The sequence below is a fragment of the Rhinoderma darwinii genome, chromosome 1 (genome assembly GCF_050947455.1).
Source record: "Rhinoderma darwinii isolate aRhiDar2 chromosome 1, aRhiDar2.hap1, whole genome shotgun sequence".
In the NCBI taxonomy this organism is placed as follows: domain Eukaryota; kingdom Metazoa; phylum Chordata; class Amphibia; order Anura; family Rhinodermatidae; genus Rhinoderma; species Rhinoderma darwinii.
In genome coordinates, this window is record NC_134687.1 from 405,931,248 (window position 1) to 405,939,626 (window position 8,379).

The following is an 8,379-nucleotide window of genomic DNA, read 5'->3' on the forward strand; positions in this document are numbered from 1 at the left end:
GGGGGAGAAATAGAATTAACAGAAAAACATGACGTACAACATTCATTACCCCATTTGGTTAGCTCCCCAGTATTCCAGTCAAACGTAGGATTATGCAACTGCAACCAGGGAAGACCTAGCACCAAATCGTACGATAATCCCTGCATCAACAGTACAGAGCATTGCTCCAAATGCATGGAGCCAACAAGGAGTTCAAAAACAGGGGTATGCTGTGTAAAATAACCATTAGCAAGAGGAGTGGCGTCGATACCCACTACCGGGACAGGTTTAGGCAAATCAATAAGAGGCATAGCAAGGGACATAGCAAATTCCACAGACATGATATTAGTAGAGGACCCTGAATCCACAAAAGCACTGCCGGTAGCAGACCTACCACCAAAAGAGACCTGAAAGGGAAGCAAGATCTTAGTACGTTTCATATTTACGGGAAATACCTGTGCGCCCAAGTGACCTCCCCGATGATCACTTAGACGCGGAAGTTCTCTGGCTGCAACCTTACGCTTAGGACAGTTGTTCACTTGATGCTTGTCGTCCCCACAGTAGAAGCAGAGACCATTCTTCCTGCGGAATTCTCTACGTTGTTGGGGGGACACGGAGGCCCCGAGTTGCATAGGTATCTCTGAATCTTTCGGGGAGGAACGAAGCAACGGAGCTTCGGGAGGCATCATGGGGGAGTCGGAGGAGAAAACACATAAACGTTCACGTTGTCGTTCCCTGAGACGTCGGTCAAGTCGTATCGCTAAAGCCATAACCTGGTCTAGGGAGTCACAAGAGGGATAGCTAACTAGCAGGTCTTTCAGGGCATTCGACAGACCCAACCTAAACTGGCACCTTAAGGCAGGGTCATTCCACCGAGAAGCTACGCACCACTTCCGAAAGTCAGAGCAATACTCCTCAACAGGTCTCTTACCCTGACTTAAGGTCACCAGCTGACTCTCGGCAAAGGCAGTCCTGTCAGTCTCGTCATAAATAAGTCCGAGAGCAGAAAAGAAACAATCAACGGAGGAAAGTTCAGGGGCGTCAGGAGCCAAGGAGAAGGCCCACTCTTGGGGCCCTTCCTGGAGCCGGGACATAATTATACCCACCCGCTGGCTCTCAGAACCTGAGGAATGAGGCTTTAAACGAAAGTAAAGCCTACAACTCTCCCGAAAGGAGAGAAAAGTCCTCCGGTCCCCTGAGAACCGGTCGGGCAACTTGAGGTGGGGTTCAAGAGGTGCGGTGCGGGGAACTACCAGGGTAGCATCAGGCTGGTTGACCCTCTGAGCCAGGGCCTGGACCTGTAGGGAGAGTCCCTGCATTTGCTGAGCCAGGGTCTCACGGGGATCCATAGTGGTGTCAGGGACCAGGGGTAGACTAGGTATGGGCTTGTTATTATGTAACTGCAGGGGGTAAGGAGACGGACAAGTGAGCCCTAATCTACCCGCCACTCTGTCCCTGCCTACTTGCAACGACCCGCCCTAGGCGACGGGGTACAACTGGGCGGCGGTCCCTGCGCTCAGTAAGTGCACGACAAACACGACAAACATACAAGGAACACAAGCAAGGAAAAGGGGCCGTTGCCCACGGCAACACCGTGAGCAACCAGAGTGGTGAACGAGCCGAGTCAAGCCAGGAGTGTGCGAGGTACAAAACGAAAAGCAGAAGAGTAGTCGGTAAGCCAGGGTCGGTATGGAGCAGGATCAAAAATAGCAGGAGCTGTAGCTGGGCCAGGAACCACAAGGAAGGAAACCAAAGCAATAACAAGCACCGAGGGACAGGAAGTGCAGGCTTAAATAGACCGAGGGCGGGAGCTAGCTGAGTCTGGCCAGGTTACGATAGGCTCTCCCACTCCTAAGCCTGCCAGCCTGAATGGTGGAAGCAGGAGTCAGTCTCAGGGATGTATTCTCAGGTGCTGACTGATAAGTTCTGGGAGTTAACCCCGCAGTGCCTGGCAGATCCTTTACAACAGATTTCAGTTTTTGAATTGCAAAGGCTGAAATCCGCAGTGAAATTCCGCTTCTTCTCCGCAACAGACAGTGCATGCTACGGAGGGAAAATTCCGCACCGCAGCCTATGGTCCGCAGCGGAGTTTTCCGCAATGTCTGAACTAACTTGCCTAAAAATGCATTGAAACAAATGTAAAAAACGGCCGCTGGAGAATTCCACTGCGGACTACCCACAGCGGAATTCCACAGCAATTCCGCCACGTCCGGCCGTGCCCTAACAGAGCCTCCAACGCTGATGTGAAGGAGGCCTTAGCAATGTATTTTCAGTGAATCAAACATAACAACTTAAAGCCGGCCTACCATAACATATGCTAGCTACACTTTCATTTTTAATTAGAGGATTCTCATAATCGGTTTTCTCTGCTCAGTCTTTTAGTCAGGTTTCACATGAGTACCTGTATTACAGCTGGAAATCCTGACCCAACCGCGGGTCTAATGACCCGAACTAATGGGGATCTATGACCCGGCCATTATAACCGTGGTTAAAAACTGCACCAAATTGTGGTTCCGTTTTTCGGGCGGAATGTCCACTGCGAAAAACAGCAGGTTAAAAAAATATATAAATATACACTAAGGCTGGATTCACACGAGCGTGTTCGGTCCGTAATGGACGGACGTATTTCGGCCGGAAGTCCCGGACCGAACACACTGCAGGGAGCCGGGCTCCTAGCATCATAGTTATGTACGACGCTAGGAGTCCCTGCCTTGCTGCAGGACAACTGTCCCGTACTGTAATCATGTTTTCAGTACGGGACAGTAGTTCCACGGAGAGGCAGGGACTCCTAGCATCGGACATAACTATGATGCTAGGAGCCCGGCTCCCTGCAGTGTGTTCGGTCCGGGACTTGCGGCCGAAATACGTTCCGTCCATTACGGACGTAATGTGCTCGTGTGAATCCAGCCTTAGGGCATGCCCACACGTGGCGGATTTCCTCTGCAACTGTCCGCATCAATGCCGCACAGAATCTGCGTTGCAGATTCTGCGGCGGATCTGCCCAAAATGTGCAGTAAATTGATGCGGACTAGCTGCTGCGGACTGCGGTAAAAGTGCTTCCCTTCTCTCTATCAGTGCAGGATAGAGAGAAGGGACAGCCCTTTCCCTAGTGAAAGTAAACGAATTTCATACTTACCGGCCGTTGTCTTGGTGACGCGTCCCTCTTTCGGCATCCCGCCCGACCTCCCTGGATGACGCGGCAGTCCATGTGACCGCTGCAGCCTGTGATTGGCTGCAGCCGTCACTTAGACTGAAACGTCATCCTGGTAATCCAGACTGGAGACAGAAGCAGGGAGTTCTCGGTAAGTATGAACTTCTATTTTTTTTTACAGATTGCTGTATATTGGGATCGGTAGTCACTGTCCAGGGTGCAGAAAGTTACTGCCGATCGCTTAACTCTTTCAGCACCCTGGACAGTGACTATTTACTGCCGTCTCCTAGCAACGCTCCCGTAATTACGGGAGCCCCATTGACTTCCTCAGTCTGGCTGTAGACCTAGAAATACATAGGTCCAGCCAGAATGAAGAAATGTCATGTCAAAAAAGCAAGATGCATCGGCAGCACACATAACATGTGCATGACAGCTTCATTGCGGAAATTAGAATCTCCATTGAAGTCAATGGAGAAATTCCGCCATGAGTCAGCAACCAGTCCGCCACAACTCCGCAACATCCATTGCATGCTGTGGACACCAAATTCCGCACCGCAGCCTATGCTCCGCACCGGAATTTTCAGCCTCGTCTAAACGAACCCTACTAAATAGAAGTGGAAGTCAATGGAGAAACGGCTGCGCTGCGGATTAACGCTGCGGAGTGTCCGCAGCGGAATTCAAGAGCAATTCCGCCACGTGTGGCTTTGCCCTTATAGTTAGTCATGGCGACGCGTCCCTCTGATGACCTGCAGCCTGTGATTGGCTGCAGCAGTCACATGGGATAAAAGATTTTTGCGACAGAATTAGTTTTTTCGCTGCAAAAATTGCAACGTTAAGTTTTTTTTGTGGGTTTTACCTCCCATTCAACTCAAAGGGGAAAACCTGCAACAGAAAAACAGCAATTCCGCAGTAAAAAATTTACATGCTGCAGATTAAAAAAACACACCGCAGTGGAACTACTGTCCCGTACTGAAAACATGATTACAGTACGGGACAGTTGTCCTGCAGAGAGGCAGGGACTCCTAGCATCGTACATAACTATGATGCTAGGAGCCCGGCTCCCTGCACTGTGTTCGGTCCGGGACTTCCGGCCGAAATACGTCCGTCCATTACGGACGTTAATGTGGTCGTCTGAACCCAGCCTAAAACTGACCTTCCTTTGAGCTAGTTGAGAATCTGGAGCATTACATTTGTGGGTTCGATTAAACTCTCAAAATGGCTAGAAAAAGAGAGCTTTCATGTGAAACTCAACAGTCTATTCTTGTTCTTAGAAATGAAGGCTATTCCATGCGAGAAATTGCCAAGAAACTGAAGATTTCCTACAACGGTGTGTACTACTCCCTTCAGGGGACAGCACAAACAGGCTCTAACCAGAGTAGAAAGAGAAGTGGGAGGCCACGCTGCACAACTGAGCAACAAGACAAGTACATTAGAGTCTCTAGTTTGAGAAATATACGCCTCGCAGGTCCTCAACTGGCAGCTTCATGAAATAGTACCCGCAAAACGCCAGTGTCAACGTCTACAGTGAAGAGGCGACTCCGGGATGCTGGCCTTCAGGGCAGAGTGGCATAGAAAAAGCCATATCTGAGACTGGCTAATAAAAGGAAAAGATTAATATGGGCAAAAGCACACAGACATTGGACAGAGGAAGATTGGAAAAAAGTGTTATGGACAGACAAATCGAAGTTTGAGGTGTTTGGATCACACAGAAGAACATTTGTGAGACGCAGAACAACTGAAAAGATGCTGGAAGAGTGCCTGACGCCATCTGTCAAGCATGGTGGAGGTAATGCGATGGTCTTGGGTTGCTTTGGGGCTGGTAAAGTGGGAGATTTGTACAAGGTAAAAGGGATTTTGAATAAGGAAGGCTATCACTTCATTTTGCAACGCCATGCCATACCCTGTGGACAGCGCTTGATTGGAGCCAATTTCATCCTACAACAGGACAATGACCCAAAGCACACCTCCAAATTATGCAAGAACTATTTAGGGAAGAAGCAGGCAGCTGGTATTCTATCTGTAATGGCGTGGCCAGCGCAGTCACCAGATCTCAACCCCATAGAGCTGTTGTGGGAGCAGCATGACCGTATGGTACGCAAGAAGTGCCCATCAAGCCAATCCAACTTGTGGGAGGGGCTTCTGGAAGCATGGGGTGAAATTTCTCCCGATTACCTCAGCAAATTAACAGCTAGAATGGCAAAGGTCTGCAATGCTGTAATTTCTGCAAATGGAGCATTCATTGACGAAAGCAAAGTTTGAAGGAGAAAATTATTATTTCAAATAAAAATAATTATTTCTAACCTTGTCAATGTAATATATATTTACACTGGCCGAGGTGGCCAAAATGCAGTTTTACGTGTGCCTATATTTTCCATTTAAAAGCATTTCATTGAATATATTTGGTTATTTAATATCTTCTTAACAAATGCTCATTAATATGTGTATATATATATATATATATATATATATATATATATATATATATATATATATATATATAAAAAATGCTTTTAATTATATATAAATTAATATATATACATATATATATGAAGCTTGAGACATTGGACGTGAGATACTACACTATTAAGATCAGGAGCATAGATATTCTTCATCGGTTACATGTAGATATTTGTCCGTACATGTGCTGCCTAACATATCCACCCCCAACAAATATCAGCCCACCCCCATGGAAACCCCCTGTAATGAGATGCTGTGAGAGCACGCTGTCAGTGCTGCATGATAAAGGTCATCCATGCTTCTAGTGCTTCATCAAAGCTGGCCTCTGTTCAGACAGACGTATTTACCCCATGGTGGCAGCTTACAATGCAACTAGCACACAGTGCGACCAGGCCTCAGATAGCTGTATCTCACCTGCTGAGCTCACACCCTTTGGTTATTACTTGTGTGGGGTAGACGAGAAGCACACAACCTAACGTAATGAAGCATTAACAACATTTTAAAATGTAATCTACATAAAAAGTTGAGTAGCTGCAAATACTTTGCTTTACTGCTTTTGTACCGATTTTGTGTATTCGGACATGGCAGAGTTTTTCCGCTGCAGATTTTGCTGCAAATTCATGGCAATTACGCAATGAATCTGCAGCAACATTTGCATATTTGACAGTTTGTTCAGACGTTGCAGATTTTGCAGCGCACTTGCCACAGATTTGAGCCTTTGCACTGCAAAGACATAAATCCGCAGTGAAAATCCTCTGCTTCTCCGCCGGCGGTCATGCATGATGCGGAATAAAAATTCTGCACTGCAGCCTATTTTCCGTCACGTTTTTTCCCCCGCAACGTCTGCATTAAGTTACATGAAAAGCCATAGAAAGTATTTTGAAAAAAGTGTGCTGGGGATTTCCACGGCAGACTGTCCGCAGCGGAATTCCACAGCAATTCCACCACGTCTGAACATGCCCTAAGGTTATTTTCTTCATTCATATGCATATGTTCATTTCAGCTCCACTCCACTGTCAGATATTTGTTACCATACACTTTTAGTGCTGCTTATTTCAGGGAAGACATTCATATCAGACAGGTTGAAATCCAAGTTGTTGGTTCGGATTCGCTATAGTCATTAGATTGTTGAAGTATCCCATAGAAATCATAGAGATCTAGTGTATGACCTAAAATACAATAACTACACCTTTATGTGACAAAAGTCTGTTATGTGTTACACACACCACCTCCAACAGTTTTATAGGATCATTTTACACTTATGATAAAATGTATAATACAAACCAATCAATGTATTTACACGTAAATACATTGAAAAATATGGTGTTTGGTCTCAACGCCAACTTTACGAAGCCACTGAATACGCAGAAGCTGGTTAATTTATGTACATTTTCTGACACTTTTCAACAAAGAAAAGTGTCAGAATACAAAGCCAGTTCAGACCTGGCCGAATGGGGTTAGTTTCAAATCCCCTTCTTCCCTTCACATAGCCTTAAAATTAAATAGTAAGGGTATGTGCACACGCTATCTTCCTTCTACGTCTGAAAAGACAGACTGTTTTCAGCAGAAAACAGCTGCGTCGTTTCAGACGTAAATGCTGCTCCTCGTATTATGCGAGGCGTCTTTGACGCTCGTAAATCTTGAGCTGCTCTTCATTGACTTCAATGAAGAACGGCTCAAATTACGTCTGAAAGAAGTGTCCTGCACTTCTTTGCCGAGGCAGTCAATTTACGCGTCGTAGTTTGACAGCTGTCAAACGACGACGAGTAAATTACAGGTCGTCTGCACAATACGTCGGCAAACCCATTCAAATGAATGGGCAGATGTTTGCCGACGTATTGTAGCCCTATTTTTAGACGTAAAACGAGGCATAATACACCTCATTTACGTCTGAAAATAAGTAGTGTGAACCCAGACGTAGGTTTTTGGCTGCAGATTTAGGCCGGATTGCGCGCGCAAAATGTCCACAAAAGCTCCATGTGTCAGCAGCATATGATGCGTGGCTGCGTGATTTTCACGCAGCCACCATCATTATGACACTCTGTTTTCATGTTTGTAAACAGAAAAGCACGTGGTGCTTTTCTGTTTTCATTCATAGTTTTGACTACCGTAAGTGTGTCCGTGTGCCGTGCGCGTTTTTCACGCACCATTGACTGATGCATGAAAAACGGGCAAATATAGGACATGTCGTGAGGTTTACGCAGCGGACACACGCTGCGTGAAACTCAGGGACTGTCTGAACGGCCCCATTGATTAACATAGGTCCGTGCGACGCGCGTGAAAATCACGCGCGTAGCACGGACATATTACACGCTCGTCTGAATAAGCCCTTAGGGTATGTTCACACGTCGTAAAACAGCCGAAGAATGACCGAAAAATCGGAAGCAGATCGCATCCAAACATCTGCCCATTGATTTCAATGGGAAAAACGGCGTTCTGTTCCGACGGGTCATTTTTTGGTACGGCCATTTGAAAAACGGCCGCGTAAGAAGTGCAGGACACTTCTTGGGACGTTTTTGGAGCCGTTTTTCATTGACTATGGAAAACGGCTCCAAAAACGGCTGTAAAAAATGGCGCAAAAAATGACGCGAAAATCACGAGTTGCTCAAAAAACGTCTGAAAATCAGGAGCTGTTCTCCCTTGTAAACAGCTCCGTATTTTCAGACATTTTTTAGTAAGCGTGTGAACATACCCTTAGTGTGAAGCATTGATTATAGCAAACTTTATGTGCATCTACGGACTTTCTGCGGTTCTTCTGCGATTCCGCAACACAATTCAACTTTCGATTTTTA